The 13,403-nt window shown below is 36.6% G+C and overlaps 1 long non-coding RNA gene across 1 annotated transcript; it reads right to left on the bottom strand.

The window, feature by feature from the left end:
- Positions 1-4,132: 4,132 nt before the first annotated feature.
- LOC111817946 lies at positions 4,133-5,253 on the bottom strand. The gene is made up of 3 exons (XR_002822037.1): positions 5,175-5,253; positions 4,542-4,596; positions 4,133-4,225 (listed from the first exon to the last, which is right to left on the bottom strand). It is a non-coding gene; the product is annotated as an uncharacterized LOC111817946 (long non-coding RNA).
- Positions 5,254-13,403: the final 8,150 nt, after the last annotated feature.

The following is a 13,403-nucleotide window of genomic DNA, read 5'->3' as shown; positions in this document are numbered from 1 at the left end:
AAAATAAAATAAAATAAAAAGTAAAAAAATGAGTAAATTTTATGATAAATAAAGGACTAAGAATTACTCATTGTCTTTGGTTTTGGTATCAGGATAATACTGTCTTAATAGTATTAATTGAAAAATATTCACTGTGTCTTAATTTTCTGCAAGAGTTTATATACACTGATATTATTTCTTCCTTCAGTATTTCATAAATTTGCCAAGGCCTAATTCATCTGGTCCTAAGGTTTTATTTGGTGGAGGTTTTTAACTACAAATTCAACTGTCTTGATACATTTATAAAAACTATTTCCTTTTTTTCTGTTTCATAAATTTTTGAGGTCTGTTATTAGGCATGTAAACATTTAGCAATAGTATGTCCCTGTTGTAAATTGACCCCTTCACCATTATGAAATAATGACCTTCTTTATTCTAGTAATATTCTCTCCTCTGAGATCTATTTTATTTGGTATCACTATAGGTATTGTGTCTTGTTTTTTTCTTGATGTTGGAGATTAAACCCAGAGTCTCACGTGTGCTAAGCACATGCTCTACAACTGAGCCATACCTGCAACCCCACACTATTGTCTATCTGTCTGTCTATTTTGTGATACAGTGGCCTGAGGGCAAGGCTTTTGCACTGAGCTATGTGTCAAGCCTTTTTAAATTTTTCATTTTGAGACTGATTCTCCAACTTAGGATCCTCCTGCCTTGACCTCTCTCACTGTTGGGTCATAAGTATGTGCCACCATGTTCAGCCATTAGTGATTTTCTTTAGCTTCTCAAAGTATGATAGAATAACATGGAATTTGAATGTTAATAAACCTTATTAAGAAGTATACAAGAATTTATATGGGCCGGAGAGATAGTTCAGCAGACTAAAGCACCTGCTTAGGCGAACTTAAGCAAGTGCAGGGACCGGGGTTTGATCCCAGACACCATTTGCTGTGCCAGCCCTGATCCCAGGGTGCACTGAACTGGCCAGAATCTGGTCGCAGTGGTGCATGCCTGTAATCCCAGCACTGGGGAGGCTGAAAACAGGAGGATCACCACAAGTCTGAGTTGTGTAGTGAGATCCTACCACAACCAAATACATTAAAAAAAAAAAAAAAACAAAAAAAAAAAAAAAAAAAAAAAAGGGAAGAATTTCTGGTAAGACACATTGGTATCTGTCTCCAGCAAGACCTTTTAGTCTAGTAAGTGGCTGGAAATCTATTTAGAAGTTGCCCTCAGCCAATTTCATCAATCTGTGTGTGTTCAAAGGGGCCCACTTTTGCAATTTATGAGGAAGGAAAACTACATTGATCACTCTGTTTTGCTTTTGGTTTTTTTCTTCAAAATACTTTCTGGGTTTTTTGTTTTGTTTTGTTTTCCCAATAAGGAAGTAAATTTTATGATTGCATGTTACAAACATCCTTTACTGGAGTGCAGTGAATGAGGAGTACCTGGAGGAAGGTCTGAGTGATAAGAAGGCACAAAAAGGCAGAGCCTTCAGCGTGCAGTTCTCAGCGTGACATCCAGGCACCCAGCTGGAGCCCTCCCATCTCTACCCACACACTGTAGCCTCCAATATATTTGTCCCTGCAAGCCCTGACATTCTTCTAGCCCACAGCTGCTTTGAATAGTGAGATTTCTTGATCTGCCATGGCAAGGTTCCACATATTATGAATATACTAGAATGGACCCAACTGTGTATCTCGCAACGTCCTGCAGGGGCTGATCAGAGTAAGGTGCGCGACAGAGCCTGCCAACCACAATTCAGTGAACTTTTTCCTAACCATGTTAGGAAAAAATTGTTATCTGGCACATGTGACTTTCTCTCAGATTTTTGCCCTGAATGCCAAAAATGGAAATGACGACATTCTGAGTCAGGTACCACATATTCTTCCAGAAAATAACTTTTTAAATCCGAAATTATCTCTATTTTCATAGCCACATCTCTATCATGTAGAAGTTTGTCCTTACACCCAAGGTATTTCTGGTTCCACCAGCAACTTTAGGTTATTCAGTATTCAGGAAGCAGAGCTACAGATGTTTTGCTATTGTGTAGGTGATATTTACCTGTTGCCAAGATACCAAGAATATCTGCTGTTCCTTGTTTTACTCTGAAAGAAAAATTCACTGAAGAAAAACAAGTGTCATCTGTGTCTGTAGTTTGAGTCAGGGCTTTCATGTTCGGTCATCTGATGAATCAAACGGCAATTGTTGTTAGAACCTAAAGTTGGCCTTGGTGTTTTCAATAAACTTGAAGACTGTATATGGATTCATTTGTCTCCTTATCCATTGTATTCGATTAAAAATAGAAATGCAGGTGAAATTGTATTTCAGTCTTTATAAGGAACATATTTTCTTAAAACAGTGAGAGTTGGAGCATAGAACTTTTCATCAAGATATCACTATTAATAAAACATTATTAGTAGGTATAAATAGTACTGATAATTACATCTTATGTTTGATAGTGATCATACATACATAATTGGTCCTTTAAACAAGCAGGAACATGGCTGACACTGACAAAGGTTCTACAATCTGAGGTACAGGATCTCAGGATAAATCCTGAGGGGATTTCACTGACCTTCTCAGACCCAAAAGCTACAACTCTTGTTGCATAGGTCCTGCTTTACCTTGGTCTCAACCATCCAGCAGAAAAGTATAAAAACAAAGTATAAGAAGTAAAGCCATGCTGTTACATTGAGCTGCAGGGGACTCAGGTCAACAATTTTTGACATTGCCAGTCAAGCGGAAGACCCAATGCTATTATGGACTACTGAATTCTTTTAGAATATTTTGCTCAGTTTACACACCTATAATATTTAAATGATGGAACTTAACAAAAAAAGGGGATACAGATGAATGTTCATTTTGTATCTGTGTATTCAAAGTGGTTAGGATAGATATATAGTTACATTCTCTTAATGAATAGAGGGATTTGTTCTAGTGGTGTTTGTAAATAGGATATCAAGTCCGCATCTTGTACAGCAATTAACCACTAGGAAGAATGTATGCAATGTATTAATTATTGAAACTGTGCTACCATTTTGGTTTGAAACTGTCTCATTGCTATTTGTTTCTCAATAAAATTATGGAAAAAAATAAACAAGCATAAGTATGGCAAAGCAAGACTTTACATGATTTAGAATGCAGTGCAAAATGAAAATATGGGGTCTGTCATTTAAAAATTATTGAAAGTTCCAGCAGAAACATTAGATCACATCTGAGCCCTTTCAAGTGCAGAGACCTAGATGACTGCACAGTTACAAGCCCATGAACCTGGCTATGCCCAGAGCAGGCACATTGAGACAAAAGTTGCTGCTAAGACCGATCAGTAAGCTTCTTCTTATTCACTTATTTCTATCATTTTAGGTCTTCCTACCAACAAGGAGAAGTTCACAGTAGTTCCAGGACACTCCAAGAGCATCAAGGAAGAGGAACAACAGCTGTTCATAAGGAAATGCAAACTTTTCCATGTGTTTTAGTCTGAGATAATAATCATCACTCAATTATGAGTTTGATGATACTTTGAGTCAAGTGATTTAGAACAGATTTTAATGTTTAACTCATCAGTGATCCCCCAACTATTGAACTCTTTTATTGTTCTGGCAGTCCTCCATCTAAAATCAAGTAATCAATACAGCGATCAATGTTAATACAGGTACGTCAATAGGCAGAGAGGCAAGAGGTAAGGCAATGGAAGTGAGAACATTAACACACTGATATCACATACTGTACACAGCAAAGACTGTAACACTCTTCAAATAACCTTATCTTAAATGCCTATAAGACAGGCACAGTAATAGCATACTAATTTATTTAGTCCTCCTACCAACCCTATCAAATAAGAAGGCATTCACAAAAGTAAAGAGCACTTGAATGGATGTCATCCCACCCAAAAAAATGGCACCAGGAACTACTACATCAGTCACAATTCAGACATATTCAGATAAGTACTAGAATAAATTCATGAAAGGGACTATCTATAAAAGTGTGAGCAGATTTTAGAGACGCCAATAAGGAATCATGCAGGACTCTGAAAGGCCAGCTACAGTAGGCAGTGCAAAACAGATTTCCTATGACCCACAAATAGCAGCAGCATAGACTGCCTGACAAGAGAATTAGCCTCCACTGAAGGATCATACGGACTGACGAGGGCTGGCCTCCTCATGGAAGAGCTGGGAAAACAATACTCAGACTACACTCCCTTTCCTTCTTTATAATTCCTATTGCTGCTTTCCACTGACCAAACCTGACAAGAGACCACAAGGAAGTTAAGTTACATAGCACAACGACTCTCAAACATCAGTGTGCATCAGAATCCCATGAGGGTTTGTTAGAACGAGACTGAGGGCCTGTCTGAGATAGGACCTGAAAGTTTGTGTTTCCCATAAGTCCCCAGGTATGGCTGACGCTACAGGTCCAAGGGCCACTCTTGGAAATCCACTGCTTGAAGCTTAATAGGTCAGCCTTTCTGGGCTGAAGCCAGGGTAGAGAAAAGTGGAGTGTACATTGGAAGACATCCAATACAGAAACAATGGAAGGTGGCATGAGGACATTGAACTTACTTATCATCCAAACAGCTGCCTCTGATGGTTGTCACTATGTTTGTTCCTTTTTCCCCTTGTGAAGGTGAAAAGATTCATTTTGTTATCTTGTTGAGAACAGAGAGAAACAAGCATTGAGAGAAGCTTGAAGAATTTTCAACATATTTCCCAATAGTCCCCTTAAAAATCCCCAATCTTGCAATGTTGTCTCACTGCCTTTTACCAACCAGAATTAGAGCCCACAAGGAATGTGTTGACAGAAGTAACAGGAAAGACCTTTGGTTTTATTCCGTATGCCACTATGTTCAAGAATCTACACTGATTTCTGTATAGGAAAATTTAGAAAATTGCCAGTTCCAATGCTAAAACTATGACAGATGTTTATAAATATCCTGACCATAAGAAAACATTAACTTTTTGATGGGTAGGATCATCAATCTAGGATGGTAGTAACTGATCAGGCTGAAATGGACAGTCCCTCAGTTATAATGTCTTTTGCTCTTACTGTGTTTCCATTGAAGGCTAACAATGTGATTATGCTAAAGATAATTGAATCCTTCCTAGCAAAGCAGAAATAAATGTAAAACTAAAAGCTAAAATTCACCCTTCTTTATGTAAACAAAGTCGAACATGTCAGATTAATGAATGACCTACTTGAGGTTGGAGACAGGGATTTAATCTGCATTCGATAGTGGAAAGGTTGTATCCATTTCCTGGCAGAGATCTCAGAACACCTAACCTATATGAAAAATGAAAAGGTCTTAAGAAATATGCAAAGCCATAATTGTTTATACCTCAGGTGCTTAACATTAGCTTTTAGCTGTCCACTTCATATATACAGTATTTTTTTTGTTAATTTAAATTTTGAAAGATGCACATTTTTTTCTGTTTTAATGGGAGAAAGGCTGATGTCAGAAATAGAGTCTTTTATACCACAGTCCTTGTTTCTACATCACTGGGAGGAAAGAAGGTGGTAGATGTAAACCTGCAGAATCTCCACTTAGTATTTACTTCTTTGCAGACACATTTCTAAGGCTATAATCACCTTAGAACTTTAATTCTTAGTACCAGTTTAAGAATCAAACCAATGTCAGGTACAGTGCCACATAAACATAATCCCGACTTCTTCAGAGGCAAAGGCAGATGAAGCATAGCTTCAGGCCAGCCTGAGTGACATAGAGATATACCCTCGATCCCCAATGTCAAATAACAAAAGCAGAAAGAATTAAATCACAGAAGTCTTCCAACCAGAAGTTTAAATTCTACTAGCTTTTTTAATGTTCATAGTGTTCATCCATAAAGCTGGATTTTTGTATTCTCCAGAAGTTAGATTATGATCAAAATATCTACAAAATAGAACAAAAAAAAAAGTGTATCAGTGTTTACTAAAGAACACATTAGGGGCTGGGGAGATAGCTCAGTAGAATAAGTACTTCCCTGGCAAGTGCAAGGCCCTGAGTTCAATCCCTGGTTCCACCAAAAAAAAAAAAAAAAGACAGAAAGAACACATTAAATTGGAGTATTTGGCCAAGTAGTATAAATTAAGTCAGTCCACATTTGTAAGTCATTCAATGCCCCATTTCATTTTCCAATTCTTCCAAGCATATCTGCTTGGTTATACATAACTGCACCAGAAGAGTATGAACTTAGCCATTATTTTGGGTTTTATAACCTAGTTGGCCTATCAGGGTCTATCTTAGTTACTTTTCTCTTGTTGCTAAGACAAAATACCCAACACTCGAAGTTAATGGGGGGAAAGGCTTATTTAGCTCACAGTTTGTAGAGGTTTCAGTTGGCTAAAAGCAGGCAGCATGACAAAGGGGCAATAGTTCATGGCAGAGGAAGACAATAAAAACCAACAACAGCCAAAGGGGAGAACAAGCCTCTTTTCCTCCTGTACATGGTCTGCAGGCTACCTGCCCTAAGGAAGGTATAGCATGCAAACCCCCATCCCATAACTAGACAATGAACCAAGCACAAACTCTAGATTCAGCACCCTCTGAAAATTCTGCCCCTCACGACTGCATGAGGTGTTTGGGGGACATCCAGACACAAACTATAACAGGGTCTTCATAGTAGAAAGGAAGTCTAAAGAGAACTGAGGTTACATGGCAGCTGTAAGAGTGGCAACTGACCTAAATCACAGTACCCATGACAAAGGGGCTGCCTTTTTTGTCCATGCTTTCTCCAATAGATTGATCAAGTGCATAGGGCATGAAATGAAGCAAAATTTCTGGATAACAGTGATTGTCATTTGGTTGGATAGTAATATCATTTTAAAAAATAAAATAAAATCAGTACTTGCCATAAAAACTTCAAACAGTAGAAAAAGGCATAAAGAGAAAATGTTTAAATCTTACTCTTCTTCAGCTTCTATTCACATTTCCCAGCATAGTTTTTGCACTCTTTCAGGCATTTTTCTATGCAATTTTTAAAAATATAAGTATAAATATCCTTTATTTATATATAGTATATAGAGTATGAGATCACACTCTATTGATGTGCAAAATTTGTTTCTCTCAATGTATCTTAAAGATTTTGCCATAATAGTATATATTTATATCATAGAATATATTACCAAGTATAATTACCATTATTTAATTAAACCTTACAGAATTTGGGTTGTTTCTGTTATCTATTTAAAGCAACTTACAATTAAAATAACACTGAGATACCATTTCTCACCTTTCAGACTGGCAATCTAAAAGTTTGAAAGCATACCCTACTGGCAAGACAGTAAAAAAAACAAAGATTCCTGTATATTGCTGGAAGTAATACAAAATAATATAACATCTATGGAGACAAATCCAGCAATATTTGGCAAAATTGATAAATATATTTTTCATAATAAATCAATTCCAGTTTTAGGAAATTATTCCAAAACAACACTTGCAAAAATATTACAGTGCCTGCTATAGAAGTCCTCTGTAGGGGCCAGGGAGATGGCTCAGTGGAATAAGTGCTTCCCTGGCAAGCGCAAGGGCCTGAGTTCAATCACTGGTTCTGAAAAAAAAAAAAAAAAAAAGAAGTCCTCTGTAAAACAGAGGCTATGAGTGATCCTACTGTCATGAATTTGGCAACAGATGGATAGCAGCTGAGAACCTCTCTACAAATTGTCTTTGACTAAAAAGAACCACTTCCAATCCATATCTAATGACTTCCATTGGGTATATAAGAACTCTGGCCCTGGGCTCAGGCAATAGCTTAGCAGTCTAAGTACCTGCCTGGGAAGCTCAAGAAGTCAGCTTCCATCCCCATTACTGCAGCCATGCCAGCCACTGAAACCAAGCATGGTAGCACACACTGTAATCCCAGTGCTAGGAGGCTGAGACAAGAAGATCACTATAAGTCTAAGCGGCTTAGTGAGACCCTGTACCAAGATAAAAAAAAAAAAAAATTAAGAAATGACCTCTGACTCCTTACTCCAAGAAAGAACAAAGTTAAAGAGTCATCTATCTCAAGATCTTTCCATGGGATTAGCTGAGTCCTTTGATACAATTTACCTGCATTTCAACTCTGCCCAATCCTACTTTTTCCACTTCTTCAAAATTGTTGATCCTGAAAGCACTCACCAATAACTTCCTGCATGTGCCCCAAATCTGTAAGCCAACTGGCTAGAGTGGTTCAAGGAAGCAGACTCTAAAATAAGATTTTCCAGCCGGATTATCAGCCACCTTGCAGTACAAGGACATATCACTGGTGGCAGATGGCACACTGATAGGGCCTTGGATGCCATACCAGGGTAACTATTAGAGCTTTCAGATGTATGGAACAGGATAAGATACCATTGGAAAGAAACATGTACTGGCAGATGTAATACTCAGGCTTTTGTGGGGATACTAACTATAAGGACAGCAGGAGCAAATATCTGTTCCAGAGTATAACTGATGAAATAAAGAAGACAATCAAAGGCTAAAAATAATTATCAATTTAAGGGGGGAAATTGAAATGTCAGAGATTTCTTTGACAGCCGATAGCCAAGGGGTTCTCCTACACCTAAAAACTAACTAGGCTCAGGATTTGATTATAATTCCTTATCTTGCATAGTCTAATATGTCAAATTCAGGACCCCAATGAGGAAGGATATCATGGTACGAGGTCTATTTGTGCACAGGGAGATCATTGTCAACTCTTCAAGAAACCTTGAGACCTTCTTTGCATATGAATCCTCTGGGCCTACAAAAATCACCTATTCTTCTCAATTAACAGCTAGCTGTATTTTCACCATAACACCCTTGCTCAAAGATAAGACATATCTCCTTTCCTTTGCTTTTTAAACCTGCTTTGCTTTTCTTACCAGACAAACCATGTGTTTGTGTATATGATATATTCTAATCTCCCTAAGCAAATCAGCTCCTTTTGGGGCCAAAATTTTGTTTATTCTATTCATAGTAGTCTCCCATTTTTCGGAACAATAATTTCCCAGACAGTAATATCTATTAATTAAGTATTTATTCAACAAATCTCAAACTAGAAATGATCAAACTGTTCATTAACGAGCGAATAGGTAAAGGAAATGTGGTATATTCATGCAATAGTATATCGATACCCAGAAGTATAAAGGGAAGAACTATTGACTTATGTGACAACGTATGGCTATGTCTTAAAATCATTATATAGAATCAAAAAAAGCCAGGTATAAAATATTATGTACTATATTATCTCATTTGTATAAAACACAAATGAAAAGCAATTTAGTGGATGCTAAGGATAAAGGATGAAGGGATAGAAGATAGAAGAGAAGAGAGACGGATTATAAAGGAGCACACAGGATTTTGGAGGGGCAATGGACATGTTCTGTACTCCATGGTGCTGATTTTACGGGTGCATACCACCTCACCCAGACTCATCACATTGTACACTTTAAACAGATGTGGATTTTTATGCATATATTACTCCTCAGCTAGGGACACTTGCCTAGCATGCACAAAGCCTTGGACTTAATCCCAGTAGCATACAACATATGCATTGTGTTGATGTTTTTGGGAAGAAATATTATACATATATTTATAATATGCATAAATATATGTACATATATTTCAATAAAGTTGATAAAATATTGTTTAGTCACTTTAGCAGTATATTCACAGCTTAAGTAATACTCTAGACACGTTAGACAAATTGTGCTTGCAAAATTTAACTACTTGCTGCTGGAAAAAGTATTTTACCATTCTGCAGTCAAGAAAGGAGTATCAGAATGCTACTCCCTACACACATAGTGGTAGCTCTTCCTCTAGGCGTCCCTAAGGGCTATAGAATAGGAACTTTTAAAGCTGGCTCAGGCATATATGTGAACTATGCCTGAAAGCATAATTATAGACAGGAAAGAGTATACTTGAATATAGGCTCCATAGTATGATTATGTGCATTTAAGCCATCAATATAAAAAATTCTAAGCATTTCAATGTCTTGATCAACACTTTTCTTAAGGCTAGTGCATGGCACCTCCTTATAAATAAAATTATCTTGATATCATCACATAGTGCTTCTTTCCATTTGATATTACATATACCAGTGTTATAGAGAATTATCAGTATGTAGAATATGAATACCAAGCTTAAGTTTAATTTTTTCTATACAATTATCAATCCTAAAATTATAACATAAAGTCAATTTTTGAAGTTTATTACTTGATCAATTTTCTTATTTTAGTAGTGGGGATCTAATCCAGGGTCACTCTACCACTGAGCCACCTTCCCAGCCCTTCATTTTTAGACAACATCTTGCCAAATTGTTCATGCAGGATTCAAACTCACAATCCTCCTTCCACAGCCTCCCAAATCCTGGGACTACAGGTATGCATCACTGCATCTTTTAAACAAGTAAGAAAATGTGTACGAGGTGTAGTGGTGCACACCTATAATCCCAGCTACTTGGGAAACTGAGAAAGGAGGATCTCAAATTCAAGATCAAGCTAGGCAGCATGGTGAGAACTCCTTGCAACAGTTTATAAAAGAGCTAATGATGTAGCTCAGCCAACCTGGGTCCAATCCTTAGTACCACTCTCTAACCCCCACAAAAGAGAAACATGCATCAATTTTTAAAATGATATTGTACAGGAATAATTATACTGTGTTTCACAATTAAGTTCATATTCATTATGTTTGGAAAGTTGGACAAAGGAGTAAAAATATACACTAAATGAGTATGTCACATTCTCTTTTCCACCAATAAAGCATTGAGCATATTGCTGTGTTGAGGAAAATTACAATTAGAGAAAGAAGTTAGATTTTTTTACTAATTAGTCACTATTTTCTATTATATAAACTTCTTAAATATAGGAAGATGAATTTTTTTTAAATTCATGAAACAATAGAAACAATGACTATGTAAGATATACATTATATTTTCCCTAAATAACTTTGATACAGTAAATGATAGAAAAAGAAGAGTACGCAAAAAAACCTAGAAGCATGAATGACAATAATAAACAGCTTGAAACTTCATGTTCCCCAGCTAGGGAAAAAAACACTTTGATAAGTAATATCAGTTACAGTCTTTCGCACTGAAAAATGAAGTCTTTAAGTAACTCTGTTCCCCCATCCCTTTCCTTTCTGAGCTATAATTCGCCCAATGATTTGAGCTCATACCCTTCTTTTTCTCTAGGGAATAATATGAAAGTAAGTACCTGTTGGAAAATAAAATGAGAGGCTGAAACCCTATATTGTAGAAGAGGGAATCAGTTACCTGACATCCAATACCAATCCTTGCTGTGTTAAGAATGTCAGTGTTTCACATGCCCCACTCAGGAAAAGACTTGCTTCAATACAGGTTTCTGTGGCTTTATTCAGTTTGATTACACTGTGAGGAGTTTAATTTCATGCAAAGCTCTCAGATAGTGCTTTGTAGTGACAAGAGCAAATCTGGTGACCTGAGGCAGCAGCTGGAGTTCAGGAGAAATGAAAGCAGGTTGGACCATGAATGCTTGATCCAAACTTTGGCATTGCCCTGGAACCAGCCTTCATGGACTGAGAAAGAAGTGAATGTTGACCACTCTGCAGACATTAATTAAAAGCGTAAACACAGTGGAATGAAAGGTGATCTGTTGTACTGGAGGCTTGCTTACATTATGGTCATAAAGGGAAACAGCAATGAGATGTGGATTTTGGAGACTTAACTAAACTGAACTGATTTCATGAAAGGCTTAAGGATCAACTTGGCTGGAAAAAGAGAGGTAAAACCCCTGTGTGACTAGTCCACACAGGAACAGGGCACTTATTCTCAAACAAAGAACAGATAATGCTCAAGCTTTGGAAAGGGGGATCTATTTTTCAGAGAAAGTATGGACACCTGAACGAAACACAAGGGGCATTGTGTTTAGGAATGAAACACATGATCTAGGGAAATGCCAGTTTATCCAAGTTTTGGCTAGGTTACGGCATTGTTAAGAAAAGGGACATATTTTTGAAACAACTGTGATTAACTGAGGTTTACTGTGCCTTTTTGTAATTACCTATAATTTTAAAAGATTACACTGCTGTTTGTAAGCCCGGTTAAAGAACAAATCAGGTGATCTTTTTTAAAAAAAAGCCAAAACATCTCATGTGTCTTATTGTTTAGAATGTATCCCCAATACAGAAGAACTGTTTCGCTGTTCACTAAAAGCAATTTTGTTGACTCCATTAGGCTCTCTTTTGGCCTTTAGCTTCTCCACATGGTCAACATCAGTTGTTAATATTTCTCAAAATCCATATGATCATAAAAGTGACTGACAAATCACTCCAACGAGTAGGATTTCAAATAATATAAACTGACATAACTGATCTTTAGAAAAACTTCTCTCTCCACACTTACTTTAATTCAACAGAGAACTAGGGTGAACTTCTCTTACACATTCTAGAACTCATGGCCACATGAACTGTCTGGGTCAGAGTGGCTCCAAGAAGTACGGAGCTGGCCAGAATTGCTCTTTGAGTCTCACACGATCTCTGAACAAGAGGACATTCTCCTAGCTATGGGACCTCGTGAACTTTGATACTCAGCTTCTCCACCCTTATATCCATCTATAAAAATGGAGAATGAGGTATCCCATGGAATTATTCTGAGTATTACTTTTTATAGTCCATGTTTACAAAAATATACTAGTGTATCGACTGAACTCTTTGGTCAATATTATTTCTCACATCTCTCCTTTGCATCATTCTGTTCTCTTCTAGTCTGAGTACATCATTCAGGATTATTTCAGGAACATCAAGTTATATTCAGGAGTTGTTTCAATAGTGAAAAAAAACTATTTTGATTTATATTTTGGGCAATTACTAACTTTTAAGTAGACAGTTAATTTGTGATAGTTCTTAGAAGACACTTTGTTTCTCTATCCAGCTGATGTTGAAGAGAAATCTATCATCACTGTCATTCATATATAAGTAATCCATTTTTTCTCTAAGATTGGAGGGAGATGACTACAAGTAATTTTAAGTTTTCTGTCTTTTTATCATATGAACAGAGATGATGAGTGTTTTATATTTGTTAATAAACTTGTAAGTTCTAAGAAAACCACTACATTTATCTATTAAACCATTAGACAAAAAAAAAAGAAGGAACAAAATCAACAAAACCCATCAAAGGAAGGTGAGTAGTGATAAACAGAAAGACAAAGTAAAATAAATAAAAACACAAGGTAAGATGCTAAAAATAATTCTAAATATGTCAAAACTCATTAAATGGAGTAAACTCACCAGTTATAAAAGACACTCCAAAATTATTACTTTAAGTCCAATTCTGTACTATAAATGACATTTAAAACTTGAAAGCACAAGAATGCTGGAAGAAATACTATAGAAAGAGATGTACTAGGCAATCTTTAATAAAATTAAAATCTTTTGTAGTTATGCTAATGATGATATAGCAGATTGAAGATGGTCCTAAGACTCCCCAACCCAA

This window comes from Octodon degus, unplaced genomic scaffold (assembly GCF_000260255.1).
Source record: "Octodon degus isolate 3935 unplaced genomic scaffold, OctDeg1.0 scaffold00075, whole genome shotgun sequence".
In the NCBI taxonomy this organism is placed as follows: Eukaryota; Metazoa; Chordata; class Mammalia; order Rodentia; family Octodontidae; genus Octodon; species Octodon degus.
This window is presented reverse-complemented; position numbering and strand designations above follow the sequence as displayed.